At 44.5% G+C, this 23,945-nt stretch overlaps 1 protein-coding gene across 4 annotated transcripts in view; it reads left to right on the top strand.

Annotated features, from left to right (window-relative positions):
- The window catches only part of LOC117217765 (irregular chiasm C-roughest protein), a 263,272-nt gene that overhangs the window by 181,310 nt on the left and 58,017 nt on the right, over window positions 1-23,945 (top strand). The gene's annotated exons all lie outside the window — the stretch shown is intronic.

Genomic DNA, 23,945 nt, shown 5'->3' with positions numbered 1-23,945 from the left:
TATATTTTATTTACATATGTTTACACGTTCGCCGTGGTCCGCGTCGTCGTCAGACCGTGGACAGCAATTTCGCCGAACCGCCGACTAATCTTCATTAAAACTGCATCCGACCGATCGCAAGCCGGGGAATCTTTAATGAATATTATTCAAATATCCGTTCCATTGTGCCGTACACAGTTCCAGCCGATATAAACTCTTCGATTCGATTATCAATTACAAATTAGCTCACGCTCGAGATACAATTTTCGCATGATCGTGCATGCCCCGCGGTACTTTTATCGTTTCGTTTGATAATATTACGCTTTCCATTTAACCGATCGCGCGTCCGTAAGAACCGCGCTTGCCGGTAAGCACGCCTGTAATAATTAATAGAATCGCCGCCGCCAACCGATTGTTCATTTTTTATCCCGCCGCGTTCGAAATACGCGATTGACCCCCAAGAGAAGCCTCCGCGGACGATTAAATTTAATAACGAGATCACGACGTCTGATTTGCGCTTGTTTTAATTATCCGACAAGCTGTTAAACACGCCCTGGCCAGCCGATCGGCTCGATCGCGAGCCCGTTCGTCTGTCCGTTTCGCGTAAAGTGGATCTGCCACGGCCTCGCAACAGGATGCGAAACCTGTACGACCGGATTCGTCGGTTTCCGCGGAGATTGACGAGAAAAATGATCGGGGGCCGGTCGGTGCAGCGGCGGCGGTCGGAGAAACGCTCGGCACACACAAGCGAACAAAGATCTCCCCGGGCGCTGGGCCGCGCATATCCGTCGGTTCTGGCTGTCGAGAGTCCGGCGGCCCGCGGGGCAATTTTCTCCGCAGTTAAAGTCGCGTTGCTCGATTTATTATGTGTACCGCGGAAAGTGGCCGGCGATCATTGCCGCGAGTAGAATGAGAACTCCTTAAACAGTAATTTGCTATAAATAACGCGTATCGCTCGTAAATTCCTTGAAACGGGCCAGCGACCCTCCGGCGTTGTTTAACGTCGCCCGTTCGGCCGGATCGTTATCGATCGACCCAATAAATACATTTAATTAACACGGGGCCCCCCCGCTTTAAGTCCATCGGTTAACAGTAAAATTTGTGGCCGGATCGGATAATCGACGGTGCGACCCGGCTCGCGCGTAAATCACGAGCCCCGCGCGTATTAATTGCCGGCTGCGTGGCTCGCGGCCGCGTCGTAATTCTATCGGGGATTTTTCGGCCGCGTTCGAACGTCGATCGGCGAAGCGAGCTTAGACGCGCGAGCCGCGTGAAACGGCAGCGATCGTCCTCGCTCGGGCCGGTGCAGAAAAGCGAGGACGTCGAGGACGAGCAACCTGCGCGACCGGCTCCACCCGTTCGAGCCACGGCCTGGCCGATTAATCGGGCTTACCGGTTTTCATCGTGTCTCTCTCTCTTCTTTTCTCGTCGCCCGCGGCCTTCTCGACGAGTATCGAGCAGGTCGCTTTTCGACCGGTCGGATCGCGATCCACCCACGCGCGCCAACGTAACGAGAGCCGTCGGGTGGGAATCCGAGGCTGGGCGAGCAACTGTTCGGGACGTGTCATCGCTCGGCAATTATTTTCCAGGGGGGAAATACACGGCGGAACAAGGTCTCCGCGTGTACGCGGGCAGAGCTAAGGTTCTCTCTCGGTTAAATTTCCTGCATAAAATCGCACTCCGCTCCCGTGGCACCCGGTGCAACAGTTTATTTCCAGCCCGCGAGATCGGAGAATAAATTCCGGACGAGGACAGACGGCTTTTTCAGAGGCGGCGTGAAAGACTTGTTACAGGTATATCCACATTTTGGAACATTTGCGAAATTGCTTTATGGGTGTATTGTGCGGCGGTAAAAGGGGGGAGGGGGCGAATGCGTGAAATGTGTGCGAACAGTGAAGAACGAAACTGGAACCGATAATCGAAACCTTTATCGATCGTCGTAAACAATAAACGAATACGGGGAAATAAACATCGCGATAATATTTTATACGGTTTAAGCTACCGTAAACAATTTTCGAAGGTTTGTCTTCGTTCGCGATAAAAAATAAAAGAAACAAAACGTTCACGCGCGAGCTTTATATTTACATTTGTTATGTAGCTTTTATAAATATGTCCGTTGTAAATCCGACGCGCGGACCTATAATACGCGCTTACAATGTATCGCTATTACCAAAGTAAATACAGCGACCTGAGCTCTTTTTCATGAATGCGGAATAAACCGTGGTACAAATTGCTCTCCGGGGCACTGTCGCGTCGTGGTCGATACCGAGAGTAATGAAACCACACCTACTCAAAGCGTTCTGCACGGAAAGTGCAAAATAGAATATTCTTCTTTCCGCGGCAGCACTTGCGACGGACGCGTTGCTCCCAGAAGCGGTCTACAGTAATGTCTCTCTAATTGACACTCGGATTGTCCACGAAAATGGACAGTTTGGGAAGAAGAGATGCGATTATTCGAGCCTTGCGGTTCGTTTTCATAAATAGTTAAGAATTGTTAAGAAATATAAAAACGAGCTGCGAGACAGGAATAATCGTATCTCCTTTTCCCAAATTGTCCAGTTTTGGGGACAAACTGAGCGTCAGTTAGGGAGACATTACTGTATTTCGGTCCTGATTGAACCACTTACGAATAACTGAAAAGATATCATAATTATTATCAGCAGACTGAGGATCTTTATGCAAAGTAAAAGTTGCCTGCATCGATTGCAAGACGTAGAACCAAAGTGCAATGTTGTTTCTCTCCTAAATAATCTTAATTCTATTTAATGTAATATTTAATCGGAGCGACAATTAGAGAGACATTACTGTATTTCCTCCCCAGGATTAAAAAAGCTTCTAAACCAATTGCGATCTAGTGTTTCTCCCGTTTCACCTTATTTTTAGATCTATCCTCGATCGATTAACCGTTCTTAGACATTTATTTATCGACCGCTGCGCTGAGCAATTTATACAGATGAATTACACGCGAACTTACTTTTTCAATATTGCGGTATTTCGTTTCACGATGCAGGTACTTTATTTGCAACAGCCAAATGCTGGTTCGCAAATGAATAGCGTGGAGATAATTAGTTCGAGACTCTCTTTAGAGACACAAATAGTTTCGTAAGTAACAGGGTTCTGTGTATTAAGAGTGGGTTCACGTATCTACGACGTTGAATATTGGAAAACCGGATGAGACTCGATTCTCCGAGTATACGATGTGCTTCCAACGAGACGAATGTTTGTATTTCTATTACTTTATTAATTCGAACGTCGAGGAGACAGTTAATTTGAAACGGTGTCTTTCTACATGCTGCGCGACGCGCAACTTGGATCGTTTGTCCGAAGCGGTTCAACCTGGATTCGTGTACATCGATCTGCAACCAGAACAGGTTTTCTGCTATTCGTTGACCGAACGTTAAGAAGCATGTCGAAGCGAGTCGATCCAAATACGGCGATTCGATCTCGATTAATCGGAAAATGCGTCCAGCACCCCGGCGTACGTCGGCGTTCCACGCGACCGAAACGAATTCATTATTTGCCAGCGGGCGGGGTTCAATTTAATGGGAACGTGGGGGGGGGGCGTCAATGGTGCAGGATTATGTACTATAATATGAGTTCGCGATGTTATAATGCTGGAATTATATCGAAAATGAGCAGTCAGGACGGGTATCGTTCGACGGTCCGCTTCCTCTCAAAATCGTCCAATATTGGCGCTGACAGTAAATAAGCACTAACTCGTTGCTAATTCGAAATTCCCCCCCCCCCCTACCTCGTCAAATCGGAATCGGCGCGGTCCAACGAGCTCGATTCGGTTTACGTTTCACGCGTCTCGCATTATCGGGCCGATTGATTGGAAAAGTTATGCTCTTTTGTAGAACCTCGATCCCGCTAAATTTGTTCGTCGTTTGCACGGCAACCGGTCGCAAATCCGAGCTCGTGTTCGCAAGTATCGGGAACCTAAACAAATTGGTATCAATTCCTCTTCCAACTTATCTTTCACAGTTACGAGAAAATTATCTCGCGTAGTCTCGGCGACTTGTTCATAAAACTTCCAAGTTTCTCAACAACATCGAATTTTTTGTCGTGCTCCGACGAGGCTTATTCTGCAATATGGCAGCATCGTTTGGCCTCCATGCTGAAAATCACATGCTAATGATATCGAAAGAGTTGTGCCACGTCTTCTGACTTATACGACTGCGAAGGCTCGCTTCGTAATTAAAATCTTCAAGCACTGCATAATAGAAGAAAAATTACCGATACAGTAATGTCTCCATAATTGTCGCCGAATAATTGTGCACTAAAATAGACAATTTGGGAAGAGGAGGCGCGATTATTCGAGCCTTGCGACTCGCTTTTTATAATTAGCGGTTGTCAATAACTATAAAAACGAGCCGCAAGGCTCGAACGATCGTATCTCCTCTTCCCAAATTGTCCATCTTTGTGGACAATCTGAGCGTCAATTAGGGAGACATTGCATATGCGATGGCGCCTAATTAATTCTGGATTCATTAGTGTGTGCATTAGGAAGCATCGATGCTAAATAAATTATTTGTGCGAGTGACAATAATTAGATATTACACATTTTTCCAATAGCCAGATAACACGAAATATAAATATTTATGATAATGCTAAAATTGATTTTTAGTAACGTTGCATCAGCTACAGTAATGTCTCTCTAATTGTCGCCCAAATTGTGCACTAAAGTAGACAATTTGGGAAGAGGAGACGCGATTATTCGCTTTTTATAATTAGCGGTTGTCAATAACTATAAAAACGAGCTGCAAGGCTCGAACAATCGTATCTCCTCTTCCCAAATTGTCCATCTTTGTGGACAATCTGAGCGTCAATTAGGAAGACATTACTGTATTTTGTTTGCAAGAATGTAGTCAGAGATCCTATTTAATCTGCAGTAATTATTCAATCGTTCTCCTTGAATGCACCACCAAAACATTTCAGAAATCGCACATATTTTAGTATGGATCTCAAAATCGTATCGATAGATTGGTCAATAATGCTAATTATTATTGCTATACACACAAGAACAATAGAAAGAAAATCAAACGTATACAGCATACATAATTACACAGCTTTCAAAGCGACTGCAACAACAAACTGGTTAATCTATGCACGAAATGCGTACGTATACGCTCCCCAAATTCATCAAATAAGTTTAATTCAATTCAATTTTCATCGTCCTATTTAATTACGTTCACATTTACTTTGTAAACAGACCTATAGAACGAAATTTACATTTTTGTTAATGAGCATAACGACGCGCGACAGTCGGCGACTGGCCTGCAAACATCGCGGCGTACAACCTCGACGGTTACGAGCGAACGAGAGCGAGAGAGAGAGAGAGAGAGAGAGAGAGAGAGAGAGAGAGAGAGAGAGAGAGAGAGCCGCAGTTAAAGAGATCGGGTAAAATAGAACGCGCATTTACGGTAGCCGGTGTTTGCGCGCCTAATATAAAAACGAGCATCGCGAAGTGGCAAAAAGACGCCAGGAATTAGTTACACAGACCGGGCGCGGCCATTGAAAAACACGTGGAAACGACACTACCCTCGTCGCGTCTCGAATATGTTAGCAGCCGCACAATGAGGCAGCAACGTACCGCGAAATAAAACCGTCGTTTAAGTGCTCGACAGTAATTTTATAAATTTCAAAGACCGCCACGAGTGGATACTCAGACGAAGTAGGGAACGCCGGAAAGGGGATGAAACAAAGGTCCAGCTTACGCGGTTTCAGCCGCGAGGGAACGAGGGAGAGACGGGGAGAAATTCGCGCAAAGCACGCCAGAAACGGTGTGGCGTGATTAATGGCGAAATCTCTGGGAGAGCGAGATCTCCGGGGGCGAGGAGGGCGCGGCGGCGGCGGAGGAGCGGCGAGGGAGAGCGGCCGGTGAGACGAGGCAGAATAAGCCGAAAAACAAGGAATTGCGAGTGGCAACAATTGGCCCCGACAATGGGTCCGCGGTTCCCGTTGTCGCAGATTTGCCGTGATAACGGTGCCGGATGTCTGATGGTTATCGTTGTTACCATCGTTTCGCCGGAAAGTTCGAGCACCGTTTTCGCCCAGTTTTGCGCGCGTGCTCTCGTTCCGCGCCCCGACCGTTCCGTGCAGTTTTACCGAAATCTGGCTCGCAGCGGGTGCCCCCCGCTGCCCCGTCGCCGATCCCTTATGCATATGCTAATGCGGACAGCGTCCACCGGCCTCGGGACACAATTTTTCTAGGGTCGCGTGTGCGCGCGTTTTAGTCGGTCCCTTCGTAAATTCCTCGGCGATAGAGCCGGCCGACGATCGTTATCGGGTCGAGGCTACGGATTCGAGTCTAATTATCCGTTATCGCGGCGCGCATAAATCTTCGGACAATGTCCAGCAGCGAGACGAGGCCCGATCTTCAGAAGGCATCCGTTATTACGCGTGGCACATCCCCTCACGGACGTACACACGATTCGCCGCGACAATATTCCGGCGACGTGGCGCACATCTGTGCGCGGATATCTGATTAATATCGCGAGCTCGGACGCGGCACGTGTTCGCTGCTGGCAACAATATTTGGACACCCGATAGATATCTGCTCGCAAGCGGTCGGTATAATTGCCGGCAGCCGACACGTGTCACGTTCGCGATCGAACGGCACCGACGATCGTTCCGTGTTCCGCGATGCTCCGAAGAACGGATGCGTCTACACGTGCGATCGGCCGGATGTTCGCGGCGCTCGCAAATTTCGGCCCGCGTTACGCGAGCCTTCCGGTTCGAACTGTTCCCGCTTCGTTATTCCGAATACAGATACGATTATTCCAGCTTTGCACCATGTTCTTATAATCGTTGACAATCGGTAACTATAAAAACAAGTCGCAAGGCTCGAATTCGCAAGGCTCCTCTTCCCAAATTGTCCATTTTTCTGCACAATCCGAGCGACATTATTGTACAGTAATGTCTCCCTTACTGACGCTCAGGTTGTATACAGAAATGGACAATTTAGGAAGAGAAAAGATAGGATTATTCGAAGCTTGCGATTCGTTTTTATAGTTACGAATTGTCAAGAACTATAGAAGTAAGCTGCAAAGGCTCGAATAATCGTATTTTCTGTTCCCAAATTGTCCATATTTGTACACAATCTGAGCGTCAATTAAGGAGACATTATTGTATCCGGTATGTTTCGCCGCGATTGCTCGTGTGACGCCATACTGTCGCCTGGTCGGTAGACTGTGGAAAACGAAACGAAACCGGAATCGATTAGAATATTTGACGATATATTGATATACCTATTAAAACGACTAAAAAACGATGTATATATACAGGGCGTCCCAAAGATGTCTCGCAATCCGGAAATGAGGGATTCCCGAGGTGATTTGAAGAAACTTTTTCCTTAGTGAAAATTCAATCCGCGGCTTCGTTCACGAGTTATTAACGAAAAACCTGGATCAATCGGAGAGCGAGTGCGGCTGACGCCCCGCCCACCGCCGCTGCGTCATACGGCCGACGCGATGCGGGATTGATCGCGAGAGCGGAGCGCTGGCCGCACTCGCTCTCCGATTGGTCACTGTTTTTCGTTAATAACTCGTAAACGAAGCCGCGGATCGCATTTTCGATAAGGAAAAAGTTACTTCAAATCACCTCGGCTACCCCTCCGTTTCCGTATTACGAGATATTTTTGGGACATCCTGTATATATTCTACAAAACATAGAAAAAAGACTGTTTACGAGATACAGAAGTTACATAGACACTTACATCGTTTCTTAATCGTTTTAATAGGTTATAAATATCGCAGCGGTATTTTTAAATACCTTACATATCTTACTTTCTCGTCAGAAATGCGATAAAATCTGTGGTCTCGCGATCGGTACACGTTCGGCCGCGCTACGCGCAGCGACGCAACGAAACGGAGGCTCGTCAGGAGCGATTCGCAGCGTGCAATATTTTCGATGAGAATATCCGGGAACGATCCCGCGAATGATACACCGGTAACGAGCCGTGTTTTACAGGGAAGCCCTGTCGAACGCTATCTGAATTTCCATTACCGTCGAGTAAGTTATCCTGCCGGCGTTCGCCGGGATTAAAAAACCATCTCCTCGTGGATCGGCGTTAGAGGGGATCGCTTAACGGCCGAGGGATGAACGTCTTTATCTAAGGCTCGCCCCGTGAAGGTACCGGAAGAAATGGGGTAAAGCCCAGGGAAGCACTAATCGCCGGCTCCGCTGCACCGTTTCCAATTCCCGATTTTCAGGGTTCGATGCTCGACGATGATCGGATCGACAGCCGCGTTACGTGTCGTCGCTCGCCCTCCGACCCCCGTTTTTCCCCCCCGTTGCCACCCTTCCCCACGTAACTACTATTCACCCTTCGTCCTCGCGAGCCACGTCGCCGCGTTCCAAGTACACACCTATGTCGGTCGTGCTTTCCTGAAATTTACAGACACGATTAATGTCACGACTGGCCCGTCCGGCGGACGCTCGCTACGCTGCCGGCCGTTTGTAGGCCTAACCGTTACTAATTTCGGCAGCGAGTTATGGCCGCTGTTGCCCTCCGCGTCTCCACCGGGTGTTCCATTAGTCCGGTGCCGAGATATCGGCAGAGATTCCCTGCGAACTATTTTCAACGACGACGTCGCGCGTCGCGCGCTCGAAGAAATTGACTCCCGTTCAATCAGCCGCCTATCGATTCTCCTGGGTCGCTGCCAATCGAACGGTTGCAGTTGCTCGCGATTTATAGGGAAATTCGACACACTCCCGGACAAGAAAATAGCTAGTTTCCCAATTTTCCCCGATATTACGAAAATGTATTCGGCACATTTCTTCGGTATAAATTGGCACGCGTGGCTAAATTGTGTCTAAATTGTCATAACGTGCCTAAATTGAAATATGATACTTCGTCGTTTGTGTCGGCACACGAACCGCTCGGACGAACGGTTTTGTTCTGAATTTTTTTTAAGATTTCTCAATGTAATAAAAATGTTATAATAAATGCTCGATTTCGGTCGCTTAAATCGGGATTGCAGCGATACGAATGACGAATATTATGCGTTATTATTATCATTATTGCGTGTATTTCTTATTTTTTTGATTAAAATAATATTTATTAGCTTTTTTGGCAGAAAAGCAGGTATCGTGAACGCAAACAAGCGCGAACCTGACGGATCTCCGTCAGGTCGACTTTTCTCGAAAACCCACGGTTTCGCGAAAACATGTGGCACGATTTCGGACACATCTTGCATAATTCTCGCTAAAATCCGCGACGGTTTGTTGTGGTCCCGGAAACGTGTACAGGATTAAAGCACGCTTCCAAGCAAAAACATTTATGGCACAATCGCGCAGAGTTAGCAGCCGGAGAGTACAAAGAGAAACAAACTGCCTTGCAGACAGATCCACTTTTCGCCGGTGCGACGAAGCTTACACTCCGTGAATGCTTTAACGCGTGCATTAGTATAAAAATTGCCCGGAGCAATCTTTCCTACGTGTACCCTTGATGGAAACATACATTTTTATGAACCGCATTGTTCATGCGCTGGAATATTTACACGCCGGAATGGAATTCCCGCTGAATTTTTTACAACTCCTTAAAGCACTTACCGATCCGGTAAATGGGAAAACATATTCTATATTACGTAACGTGGCACAGTTATGATGTGCTGTTACGGACAGTATCGCGGAAAAGGATATAGATCGTTCATCGCCAGGCAATTTAGATGCTCGCCCAAGATTACAAAGTTGGTTTATATCGATGTTGCGTATAAATTTATAGGAAATAACTGGCCGCTGAATTAGCTGGTCGAACGTTGACATTTTTATTTACAATGAAACATCTTTTTTATCGTGTCCCTGAATATATATGCGAGTATAATCTGGAGCAATATTATGTCATAAATAATTGTATTTAGTAAGAAATAGGTATTGGGAACAAACCTATTCTCATGATAAAGAAACGTGTCGAGGAATTTGTAAAGCGGAGATAAAAACATATGTAGTAACGTTACGTATTTTTTGTTTATTTTCGTTCGTGGTTACGATAGAATAAGACATCGAAAATCATATATTTCCTTTCGAAAATTAACCCTTTGCACTCGAGTGGTGAGTCTGAGGCACCGCTGAAATTATTGTATCACGTTCTAATATCACTTTTATATGTCTCATCGAAGCTTAGATTATAAATATTATTAAAAGCATAACTGTTCTATACATCAGGAGACTCAATTTCGTATGCCTAAAATGCACTTTGTCATATAAAATGGAATTACTGTAAGTCAGAAAATTTACTGTTAAAATGGCTTTGAGTGCAAAGGGTTAAATATGTAACATACACTTACTTTTTATACACCAAAGAGCCTCTTTGTTTCATATTTCATTTTAACGTACAGAAGAAATGCCTAAACTAAAAATATTTAGCTATTTTTACGAAGTGAGATATGATCAGTATAACATGAATCAACTGTGTACAGGGTGTCCCGAAAATGTCTCACAATCCGGAAATGGGAGGTTCCTGAGGTCATTTGAAGCAACTTTTTCCTTTGCGAAAATTTTCTCCGAAGCTTCGTTTACGAGTTATTAACGTAAAACGGTGACCAATAAGAGGCGAGCTCGGCTGTTTCACGCCAAATGATCTGATTGGTCACTGTTTTTCGTTGGTAACTCGTAAACGAAGCCGCGAATTGCATTTTTGCTAAGGAAAAAGTTGCTTCGAATCACCTCAGAAATCCTCTACTTTCGGATTGTGAGACATTTTCGGGACACCCTGTATAATATGACTGGTCTGATCATGAACTAATCGATGCTCCCCACTGGTGTCATTGTATTAGGAAAGAATTTGTGATTGCAATGCAATAAAGTTATCTTCGAGAATCCAAGTTTCGCAGTTAATTTAGCATTACTTATACTCACGACGATCCAAATATTGTGCATTAAAATAATTATTTACATCGTCTAAAAGAATTTACTCCAATATCGGCACAATGTCTTAAGAGTTTCCGATAATCCGACGAAGAATATGTTTGGAACAAAAGTTAGAGAGAGAGAGAGAGAGAGCCAGAGTTCGCACATCTACGAACTTCGATATAAAAATCGATATTAATATTACGATCTCGAGGCTCTAAGTAACCCGGCAATATTTTTGGCCGGCTAACCCGCTGCGCGACGTTCTATTTCCACGGTGAAATAAATATCGCAAAAACATGCCACGAAGCTCGTAAATAATGGCGAACCGTGATGAGATCGCAGGAGCGGCTCTCGTCTCGCTCGTATTAACATACAAGCGCCTTGCGGGTCCTTCGCGATGCGTTATCAACGCAGTCGCTGATTTGTTCTTGGTATAAACGTTAGCCACGATGCGCCGACTGACGCGCACACATTGTAATTATTGTTGGTTGTGCCACCGGTACTCAGGATGGGGCCGATAACGTCGCCATTGAAACAGTTAGCTTTTAATCTAACGGTCGAATCGCGATGTGCCTCCGTTATCAGTGAAATTAATGGAGATTAATTTCCTATCCGTTAGTTTCAGCGTTCTCGCGCCGGTGCATTAAAAGGCAAGGAATTTTCCCCGCGGCGCGTTCCTCCTCCGCGTTTCTTTCGTAACGGGCCCAGCGATAAACCGACAATCGATTGGGAGAGCAACGCGGATGCATTAACCGGAAACAGGATTATCGATCGGGCGACGCGGTGCCTCGGCCGAGTAAGAAATTACCGTTGCACGCAGTTTCGAAATTTACAGCATAAACCCGGGGCCTCGCCTTATAGGTAAGGTCAACTCTGCATTATCGAGATCCGTTTGATTTACCGTAGCAATAAAGGCAATGCGTAGCCCGACGCTGCCCGCCGCTGCGTTAGCGCAGACGATGTTTGCTCAGTTGCGGCGGCAAACCGTCCACGATTGTGCCCTGACACCCGGAACTACGATTCTGATTAAAGGATTAGTGGATTTACGCCAAGGGGTTTGCGACTGCGGTTGCGCACATCCACGATATCGGTAATTTCAATATGCATGTACGGTTCGTTGTTAGGGGTGGGAAGGGGTTGCGACATCCGCGACATCGGTCGATCCGGTTCCGAGAAAGAAATTCTCTGGGAAGTGCTGTTACGTCACGCTGTAAAGTCGCATCTCTCGTCAATTGACGCTCGGATTACAGTAATGTTTCCCTAACTGACGCAGAGATTGTACACGAAAATGGACAATTTGGGAATAGAAGACACGATTATTAAAGCCTTGCGGCTCGCTTTTATAGTTGTCGGCAATTCGTAACTATAGAAACGAACCGCAAGGATCGAATATTCGTATTTTACCCTCCTAAATTGTCCATTTTTATGGACAATCCGAGCGTCAATTAGAGTGACATTACTGTATCCACAAGAATGGACAATTTGGGAAGAGCAGATACGATTGTTCGAGCCTTGTGGCACGTTTTTATAGCTGTCGACAATAATAAACGAGGTGCAAATCTCTAAAAATTGCATCTTCTCTTCCCAAACTGTCCAGTTTTGTGGACGATCTGAGCATCAATTAGAGAGACATTACTGTGCAGTGAATTATCCGTAATTGGCGACCAGCTTGAAAAATACGATTATTCAATCCTTGCGCTTCATTGTTATAGTTCTTAACAATCGGTAACTATAATAAACGAGGTGCAAAGCTCTAAAAATTGCATCTTCTCTTCCCAAATTGTCCAGACTTGTGGACAATCTGAGCGTCAATGAGAGAGACATTACTGTGCAGTAAATTCTCCGTAATTGGTGGCCAGCTTGGAAACAAAAATGGAGAATTTGGGAAGAAAAAATACGGTTAGTCAACCCTGGCGCTTCATTGTTATAGTTCTTGACAATCGATAACTATAAAAACGAGCCGCAAGGCTCGAATAATCTTCCTCTTCGCAAATTGTCCATATTTCTGCACAATTTAGGTGTCAATTAGGGAAACGTTACTGTAGTATGCTGATGAAGAACAGGCAATCCAAATTAACCAGTTAACGACAAGAGTTAGTGCACATTATGTTAAAAAATATGATTTTGAGAAAAAGAATAAGTTTAAATCGTATACTTTGCGTCTAATTATTACAGAAAGAAAAGATTTCTTGTTATCTTCTAATTGAATTGCGCCGCATAAAAGTTCTAAAAACGATCATTTCCGAGGAATATACTCTGGAGACAACAAAAATGGTATAATTATGCAAGGTGTGAGACTCGTTGATCGATTTTCGCATCGAAACGATTGTATACTGTTTATGGATGTTGCGATTCGAAATACAGAACGGCAGGAAATAATCATCGATCCTGCGCAGATCGCATACTAATCCGCAAGATCTATCGGTAGATAACTGTATTCGACAATGAGGAACGATACGATCTAGTTACAATAACATTGACATGTCCGATTATTAAGGGAAGTAATTGACACGCTAATTGACAAAAGATTATCGGAAATACAGCAATTAATTTACAGAATGGAGATGATCGCGACATGTCCGAGAATCGAGCATTATAACGGCTCGAATATCGACGATTTATCAAATATTTGAAACTCGGTGTACGAATACTTTTCGGGCTATAATTTAACTTTTACTTTCGACAGTCTTTTACCGATAGGAATCTTAAAAATTCCTACACGAGAACCTCGAACGAAATTATTAGATTATGTCGATGACTCGGCACGCGATCGAAATGGCCACAATTCGATCAAGAAATTTCGAATCGTAGATAGTAGACTCGGAAAAATTAGAACTCATCGTTCCAATGTTTTCCGCGTGTCTTTATTAAATATTCGTCACCTACTTCTCGTTCTTTTTCGGTTCTCCATCCTAATGAAACGGCCGCGATCTCGCCGACGGTATAATTATGCCGCGGGAAAGAACGAAAAAAAGTGTCGGCAACAGGGGCGGAAAAAAAAATAGAGGAAAAACGAAACGTCCAGACGGCAGCCGCATCGCGACACCGCGGTTTCCCTTCGCGTGGCCAGATTCGAAATGATAATGCCGTATATTTCAGCCGGCGCACGGGGGAATGTAACCAGAAATTGCGATCCAATTAACCGAAATAATAATGACGGTAATAGCCGCGTTGATTGACACGCCGTCACGATAAATCTAGATTATTATCGGTATTCAAGCATGTAAATAGAACAAGGCGAAGCTAACCTACATTCGCCGGGATGAACGCGACGCGTCCGTTTTCGGCGTTTATTCAAATTTTTCGTTTTCCCATTATTGTCCCGGCCGAGTCCTCGCCTCCCGCCCCGCCCCGCCCGAGCGCCGAGAACCGGCCGGAAAAGTGGCCTGATTTTGAATTCGAAAATTCACGGATATTGCGCGTCGCTCGACATACCCTGCGTTCGTTTCCGGGCTGGATAAAAGAGCCGGCGACCTTTCTCCCAGCGCGCCGGAAATTCGATTGGAATTTACAAATTTTGCGAAAGGATTCTTATTTCGGCACACGACGTCGCGATAATTCAACGATTTTATCGGCTCCTCCTATCGTCAACGATTTGACGCTGTTTTCAAGTTTTAGAATATATTGTTCCATTATTTTATGCTAATACGGAGAGCTCGGAAATAATACTTCGGAGGAATTTTTAACGAATTATTAGCCATAACAAGTGAATATAGCAGTCGCTTTGCAGTAGTTAAATTGTGTGAAAAACAGCTGAAAACAGCTTCTATGCGGAAAATGTGAATAGAACATTATGCAAATATGTTCTTTCTTTATCTTCGATGAAATATTTTGTGAAAGAAATTGTTCACCTTTTATTACATTGATATTTTATTGTCAATTTGACACACGAGAACGAGCACGCGATCGTTCGCCATTGTTTAGTCGACGGAACGAATCTAATGATTCCTGTATCAAGTTCAAGCAAATTGGTTTCGTCAGTTCGCTCGAAATTCCAGACGTCTATCTATGGCAGATCCAATCGCAATCAAAATACACTGATATACAGTATCGAATCTCGCGCCGTCTGATAATAAATCGCGGACTAACGTTTCTATTTTGAAACTACTAATGGATGCGGCACAAACTCGGGAGCCATTCGATTAATCAACTTCCTCCTGTCCATCAGTCTCTATTAAAAGGTTTCCTCTCTAGGCCTCGAATACACTTGACAAATGATCGCACGCAGCCAACAGATTGTACAATTTCCTTCGTAATTTTAGCGAACCTACTCCGAGCGAGCGCGGCCCGATTTACGGAACGATCGCATCGTTCGGTCGAAGACTTGTTGAAATCACGGATTAGTCTTAGCCCTTAGCATCCGGGAGATTTCTCCGATATACATACAGTAATGTTTCTCTAATTGACGCTCGGATTGTGAGAAAAAATGGACAGTTTGGGTAGAGGAGATACGATTGTTCGAGCCTTGTGTCTCGGTTTTTATTGTTACGAATTGTCGACAACAATAAAAACGAGCTGCAAGGCTCGAATAATCGTATCTCCTCTTCCCAAACTGTCCACTTTTGTGGACAATCCAAGCGTCAGTTAGGGAGACATTACTGTATTGCTTTGAATTCATTGAAATTCTTAACGAAAGAAGTTTCTACTGGATTCACGTTTGTTGCAATCGATGGAGATACTTTTTATTTCGCATAAAGATCCACAGTCTGATATTTACAGTAATGTCCCCCTAACTGTCGCTAATCTGAGCGTCAGTTAGGGAGAAATTACTGTATTGCTTTCAATTCATTGAAATTCTTAACGAAAGAAGTTTCTATTGGATTCACGTTTGTTGCAATGGATGGAAATACTTTTTATTTCGCATAAAGATTCACAGTCTAATATTTACAGTAATGTCTCCCTAACTGACGCTCAGATTGTGCACAAGACTGGACAATTCAGGAAGAGGAGATACGATTATTCGAGCCTTGCAGCTCGCTTTTTTAATAATTGTCGACAATTCGTAACTATATAAAAACGAATCGCAAGGTTCGAATAATCGTATCTCCTCTTCCCAAATTATCCATTTCTGTACACAATCTGAATGTTTCTCTAACTGACGCTTAGATTGCGCGCAAAAATGGACAGTGTGGGAGTAGGAGATACGATTAATTTGAGTCTTGCGCCTCGTCTTTATAATTACCGATTTTCAACAATTATAAAAACGAGACGCAAGACACGAATAATCGTATCTCCTCTTCCCAAATTGTCCATTTTTGCGCGCAATCTAAGCGTCAGTCAAGGAGACATTACTGTACTCAGTAACTGAAAGCAAGTTTTGTAAAAATTGTAATTTTGCTGTACAAACTTGAATCGAAGTAAAAATCCGGAACAAGAGTTCCGAGTGCAAACAGTTCATGTACGTACGTATAATAGATGGCTCGCGTTAGTTAATTTCATAGAAGCACACGACGAACGGATTGAATAAGTAAAGGGGCTGACCTATTTAATGAACGAGTACAATAAGGCGAAAGTTCTAAAATTAAAGGAGTCGCGCAGAGAGAGAGAGAGAGAGAGAGAGAGAGAGAGAGAGAGAGAGAGAGAGAGAAAGGGAGAGACAGATCGCAGCGAATAGATAATCAGAATGCATATTTCATTTCCGACGTAATAAATTACTCGATCAAATTGTAAATTAAATCGAGAGGTTGAGTAAAAAGTATCCGTTATCGAACAACTCTGTTCAACCTCGCTAAATTCCAGCAACAAGCGAATCTTTCATCGCGCCCGCGTAAGGTTGATTTCACTTGCAAGGCCGCGCAGTAAATTCGCAAATTATGCAGGCAACGGGTCAAAGCGAGTTATCAAGATGCGCCAGTTAACCGAAATGCGTAACATCCTCGCTAAACGATCTCCAGATCCAGGAACGATCTATGCCTTCCAGTCGGACAGGGTGCAATTAATCATAGTTGTCTGTAGCGAAGTGTTCGTTACCTGTTTCGCGTAATTAAAATTAATTATAGCCGTTTGTAATATCACCGACTGCGCCCGGTCCAACACTAATTGTTCGCGATGCATTGTTTCGCCGTATCCAGTTAGTCGTTAAAGCTCTCTTCCACCAGCCACCCTGCGAAAGCCTTTCCACCGTTGTCTCTCGTTCGGCTCGTCTCTTCTCGCCGCCTCGCATCGGCCGAGTCTCTTCGTCGCCCTCGTCTTCGCGTCGCTCTTTCCGCCCTTTGTCCGTACGGTTGGTCGGTAATTTCTGGAATTGTATCTTGGAAACCGAGATTTCTGCCGGTGAAGTCGACCGTGACGGCGTCGCATCGACGGACGATCGCCCATCCTTTACACTTCGAGCTCCTTCGCAGCTGTGCATCGACGGAAACGTTTGACGGAACTTCGTGATCGAGAACGCCTGGCCTCTCGAATTCCTCGCTGCTTCGTTCCTCGAAGTTTTTCCGTTCTTCATCGCAGTTTTTCAAGTCGTAAAACCGAGAATAAACATCGGAAACGAGCGAAGTTAATATTATAGGATTAAGGAATTCAAGTACGAGGACATAGAATGACAAAGAGAAAAATATGTTTATGGAGAGAAATTATGGATAAATGACTTCTCCTTGCTTCCAGTCGCGTCTAGATATTTATGCGAAACAACAGGATCAGAATTAAACAGGAGCAACAGGAGCAAAATGAAATCTTGAGACCGGCTTGCGTTTGAAATAAACAAAAATTCAGCCATCTCGTTTTCCCATATTTTTCAACAATTTAAGGTCGGCTGATACAAAGTGGACTTCGTGGGATACCAATTGATTGATACGCGAAAGAAGGTTGAGAACTACTGATTTGGAGTGACAGAGCGAAGCGGAATTGGTGCGCTAGGAAAAGAAAAATTGGAAAACCGTGAAGGAAGAATCGTTAAAAATATCCGTGGAACACGCGTGTCGAGACGCGCGCCGTAACCAAAGACGACGACAAGCAACGAGCAAACACGTTCGCCGAGGCGAATTCATCGCGCCTAGAACAACGGCGGAGTCGCGAGACAACGATGTTCCACATTTTCGACTTGTCGTTTCGCGCGGAATCAGGCAGCATCCCGCGTAACACCGATTAATTCCATTTCAGGCATTTTCCGTCGTTACGTTCCGTTTTCGAGAATAAAGGTCCCGCCGCGCTAAAGTTTGATGGACCAAGGCAACAAATGGAACGTTCAGTTTGATCGTAGTCCGGCGCGCGGCATTGTGATAAATTATCGGAGCGCAAAATTTTCAAGTTTCCGATTCATATGCTTGAAATAACGACGCGACGCGGCAGTCCGCCGCGCCGTAGGAATCGTTTAACGCTTCTGTCCCGCTTCTGTCCCGCCTCTGTCCTCCGTTCGCATTTATATTATCTCTCCCCTTTGTTTTCTTTCCTTTTAGCATTACCTCCGACGGGAAATGAAACGACCCTCCTGCGCTGAACGAGTTTCCCAGGTGATTCAAGACATCCCGCGACTTTTCCACGGCCCTCCGGTTTTGTTTACGAGAAAGTTACGGCCGCGGAGTAACTTCGGGCCGAGTTTCTTCGTGTCATTGGCCTTGCCCAGCATCATTCGCGACGAATGCGGCGACGACGACGACGACGACGACGGCGTTCCCCGCGCAAGTAATTACCGAAGCGGCAGGGTAAACGCGCGCTTCGCGGTGGTGCGAGCCCGGCTTCCTGGCCACCGGAGTTCCAAAAGTTCCCTGAATGGTCTCGCCCCGGGAGGAGTGCTAATTATTGTCCCCCCTAATGCACGGGAATCCCTTCAAGTTTAACGCGCCCACGAGTGTGAATCATTTTTGAAACCGCCGGCGAGTAAGGGCGGTTTCTGGACCGGAGGGAATGCCCGCATTTTGTTGGCCTCGCCGCGCCCTGTGCAATTTTTTATACGGTCTTTCATCTGTTTCTATCGTAATCGGAATATTTGTATTCGATTTGTTGCTTTGTCATTCGGGTGAATAGTAAAATATAATTACGCATAAATAAAATGTAACAAATAATCACAACTATATAATCGGGCACAATATTTTCCCTGAAACAATTATTTCTAAACGTAAAGTCTGCACAGATATTTGCAGGTATAGCGTAGAAATAATATATATAATATATAATATAACAAATAATCACGACTGTATAATCGGGCACAATATTTTCCCTGAAACAATTATTTCTAAACGTAAAGTCTGCACAGATATTTGCAGATATAGCGTAGAAATAATATATATATATATAATATATAATAATAATATATAATATAACAAATAATCACAGCTATATAATCGGGCACAATATTTTCCCTGAAACAATTATTTCTAAACACAAAGTCTGCACAGATATTTGCAGATATAGAAATCAACCCTATTTACGTAAGCCTAAACAGCGAAGATGCTCGAGGATTAAAACGAAGACGACGATAGAAAGGATTGAACAATATTCTTAACGCCCGGAGACGATAGATGACACAGCATAATAGATAGATAAAGCCTTCTACGGAACAATCGTGCCATACACTCGTTGTTTCCTCCGTCGATCCGGAAACAATTTCGCGAGTTTCTTCTGGAATGCAACGGGGATACGGTCGCGCGCGGCGCCGGGGACTAAGATAAAGCGGCGTAAACGGACGAAAATGAGAAACACGATTCCAATTTCCATTCGCAGCTCGGGGCGTCTTGTCCGCGGCGCGATAAGACGCGCCTTTATCGCCCGCGACACACGATACACGCAGCCGGTCTCCAATTTTCCGCGATATTGCGACCGCGGGGGAAAACGGGAACGCCGCGGCGCGGCGCGGCGCCGCGCTGGAAATCCTTTTTGTTTCCGCGATACGCTAATATGTATCTGGCGTGGCTTTCAGCGCCGCGTAAAAGGAATGGGATGCGACGTTTATTGCCTCCTCGGAGATTGCTGTTCGCGGGACGAGAATCGCGAGCCAACGTAACCCGGGGCGCCGAGATGCATGCATCCCCCCGAAGAAAACACGTCGCGGATTATCCACTTTCGACCGGCCTCATCGTTCGTCGTTTGATGCACAGGCTGAGACGTTAAGTAAGAACGCTAAGTAAAGCTCCGTGCAGCGAGGCTTTGAGGGATGCCCTACGCGCGTCTCCTTGCAACGCTGAGAACGCTGCGCGTCCCCGAGCGTCGTCTCGGCGATATCTATTAAATAGGATACGGATTTTTCGAATGAAATAAGACAGAGTCGCTTGTTTCATTCGACGCTTTCACCGTGATCGCGAACAACCCGAAACATTTCGTAACGTTCAAGCGTATTATTTAATTAATATTGAACACGTACAATTAATATTGTACGACGTCGGTTACGTTTTCAGCATTTTTACGTTCTATATATCATAAATTAGATATTGTAAATATTATTAATAATAGATTTTGCTACCGGCGACAACTTTATTCGAAATTTAGTAACGTCTCCCTAACTGACGCTTAGATTGAGCAGAAAAATGGACAATTTGGGAACAGGAGACACGAACATTTCGGCTTTGTACTATGTTTTTATAATCGTTGACAATCGGTGACTATAAAAACGAGCCGCAAGGCTCCTCTTCCCAAATTGTCCATTTTTATGGACAATCTGAGCATCAATTAGAGAGACATTATTGTTCATCGAAGCACGGCGATTGATACGATGTGACAATTTCTACTACAATTATTATTTGAAGAATAATTGTCGCGTTTAGAAATAAGTGATTTATTAAACAAGCTGTTTATACCGGTGAAACATCAAAAACATCGTTCAGTCGAAGCGACTGTCGGCAGTCCTTTGGAGCGTCGCATCGTGCGTAAATTATCTGAGGTAGCTCGCGAGTTTTATTACAGAATGCAAATTGAGTCATGAATTTGCTTAACGTGTCCAGTTTTCGAAATTGGCGAAACGTTCGCTCCCGTCGATGCTGATTATTCATTGGGCCCGAATGATTCGATTTCATCGAATTCGTTAGCCGTTAATACGTTGAGTGCTGCTGGAAATCTGAGCATTTTACGTAAGTATCGTTTATTTCGTTATCCGGTAAATTACAATGATAAAACATTATATTCGATGGCGTTCATTTTATCGCGATTATTTTTAATCAATCTAATATAGTCGATTATCGATCGTTCATTATGCTAGTAGGTACTTGCATCAAATTTAATTGTATCGCGTTGAATCGAGAGGGGAAATGTTTGCATTTTCTGCCGGGTGGCGTTCCAACGTTGCGTAATGTAATTCAACTATTTAAGAGAAGCTAATGGAAATTACTTTCTCGGTTAAATATACCGATTTTTCTGGAAACAACACAGAGGGTGCTTAATGCGCTCGAATCATACAAGCGGTGTGTTCAATTTCATCACAAATATCAACACAGATATTTTAGCGGAAAATAATATTTGTCCCGAATCCGTTTATAATATTGAACATGTAATCGTCATTGCATTAACTAAATGACCAAACGTTCGATTTTTACGAATGATGCAAGTCATTTCCGATGTGGGTATAATGTACTAGGTTATGTTAAGCGCGAAATATGAAAACGTCGTGATATTTCAGTTAATCATTTATAATCTGTTGATCGTTTATTTTGATTTGAGAAAAATTTACATTTTCTCTAAATACTATAATCGATAATAGATTAAATGTTATTAGGCAATTTAGTTAGATAATAAGATACATTAAGATGACAACACTCGTGAGATTAAATCACTCAATGTTTGGAAATTTAACAAAATAAAATCGTGTTCTTCTGGAGATAATAAAAAGACTAACAGTACTACAAAGCTAAGTACCCTCAAAAACATTTGAAAAACTGATGATTAAAGCTGGAAACAATTAAAAGTATCGTGAATCGTATAGTTGTAAAAATGGTCCGTCGTTCGTACGATAAAAAGAGCACAGCTTAAAGCACGAATATATGAACTACAAGCATAAAAACGGATATATGAACTGCATGTGTAAACGGATGCACGTGTACACACGTATTTTATAGCTAGTCTCGGCTATCATCGTAACGACGCAAGAATATCTAACCGGCCGACAAGGAGAAATTCACGATTTTACAAACTCACGATTACAGTTTTCGTGAATCTGTTAGTCGCGACAAGCGGCCAGGGGCGGCACACGATCGGCGCGCAGAGAACGCCGCGGAGTTCATCCCCTTGGCCGCCCAGCGAGGCGGAAGTCGTCGAGCAGCGTGGTCCGAACAAAGGCCGGGAAATAAGGGGGAAAGTTTAGTCGTAAGTCAGCGACGATCTAGCAGTGGAATAATCGGCGGTGGCGTACAGGCGAGACGATACCATTTTTCCATTTGCGTCCCCTGTCTCCGTCGGTCGCGGGTCGGTCCATCCCTCCTCCGGTTCCGGTCCTCGCCCGTCCGGTCGTTCGTTCGTTCGTTCGTTCGTTCGTTCGTTCGCTCGTTCGTTTCGGTTTCATCCGTTCGGTGGAGCCGAAGCACAATTGCTTGGCCGTGCATGCCGTACAGGCGGTTCTCGTGAAAGTTGCATGAATGGAATGAAAGAAATGCGAGCCGAGAGGGAATCGGTTGCATAGATCGGCGCGCGGTGAGGCAGCCGGGGCGCGAGGGGTTCCCGTACAGAATGATAGATGTCTGGATGTCTGGATAGATAGATGGATGGATGGTTGGCCGCGGCCGGTCGGTCGGTCGCGAATCGATCGAGGGAGAATTTACTTGAACGGCCGATCGGCCGTCGTCCCTCGTATCGATAATCGTCGCGATACCGCGGAGGAGCCGGGAACGGCTGCTTCGAGGTGTATCCTCGTTTTGACATAACCGAGGGGAACGGGGGGTGTGGCGCGGCTGGCTGAACGAGGACGGCCCCCGGGGGGTGAGGTCAATGGCGCCGGGAGAAAAATGCGAGTTCGCTGACGGCCTCGGCAGCGGACCGTTCTAATTCCCGTCGATTCGCGCTGCACGGAAGCCGCGTTGTTTCTGACAGCTTACACGTATACGCGGAGATTTCAAAATAAAACCGTCAGTCGGAGAAATTTCCTGCGTACGGCCCCGGCGCGATACCATCGAGCAGACGCTCGTAAACCGTTAGTTTCAATCAACGGGGGTAAATGGTTTTCTACCCGACCCCTGCTTGTTCCATTTCTCGTCGCTCCCGCCGATACCGGGTCTCTCCTATCAAGTGAGAAACTTCTGTTCGTCGCGCCAGAGTCACGCCCCCCCATGCTCCTGTTACATTTCGCACCGCACGACCCCGAAACGTTGACAATCGTAACGGCGCGCCGTTACGCAGTTAAGCACGGCTTTCGCACGTCGTCTGGCTCGAACGTAAAAATTCAGCAATACAATATCGAAGCGATTTTCACGATGGAACAAACGCGACGGAGCCCCCCCCCCCCCGACGTTTCTCGTACTCTCGAGATCCGCTTCCTGTCTTAACACGACCGCGACAGGAACCTCGAAAATTTCATGAAATTAAAGTATTTCGTTCGATTGAACGAAAATTACGAAGCGAACTTATATGGCGACGATTACTTCTTCGACGTTCGCAAATATTCGCAAATATTAACCCTTTGTACTCGAGTGGTGACTCTGAGGCACCGTTGAAATTTGTTATATCACGTTCTAAGATCATTTTTATATTAACAAAAAATTATATTCATAATATAAATAATATTATATGCATAAAATGCACTTTGTCATATAAAATAAAAATACCATAAGCCAGAAAAATTATTCTAGATTTACGGTGATAATAATTATCTGTTATACAAATGATAAAAGTGTTCATATAAAAATATGTTAAATTCTGTAGTATTACAAATTAATTTTTATTTGTAATACTATAAGCCAGAAAAATTATTCTAGATTTACAGTTGAAATAGCTTCGACTGCGAAGGGTTGATAAAATTAAGCAGTCATTTTTAATTATACGTGTTAATTATCTGTTATACAAATGATAGAAGCGTTCATATAATAATATGTTAATGAACTACATATTCTGTAGTATTACAAATTAATTTAATCTTATTATTATGCCTTATTATGATCTTGTTATCACTTTTAGGTTAAGTAAGTTCATAGTAAAGTAAGTTCATTCAGTAAAAGCGTTCATATAAAAATATGTTAATGAACTACATATTCTGTAGTATC

The sequence above is a fragment of the Megalopta genalis genome, unplaced genomic scaffold (assembly GCF_051020955.1).
Source record: "Megalopta genalis isolate 19385.01 unplaced genomic scaffold, iyMegGena1_principal scaffold0023, whole genome shotgun sequence".
Taxonomy (NCBI): Eukaryota; Metazoa; Arthropoda; class Insecta; order Hymenoptera; family Halictidae; genus Megalopta; species Megalopta genalis.
This window is presented reverse-complemented; position numbering and strand designations above follow the sequence as displayed.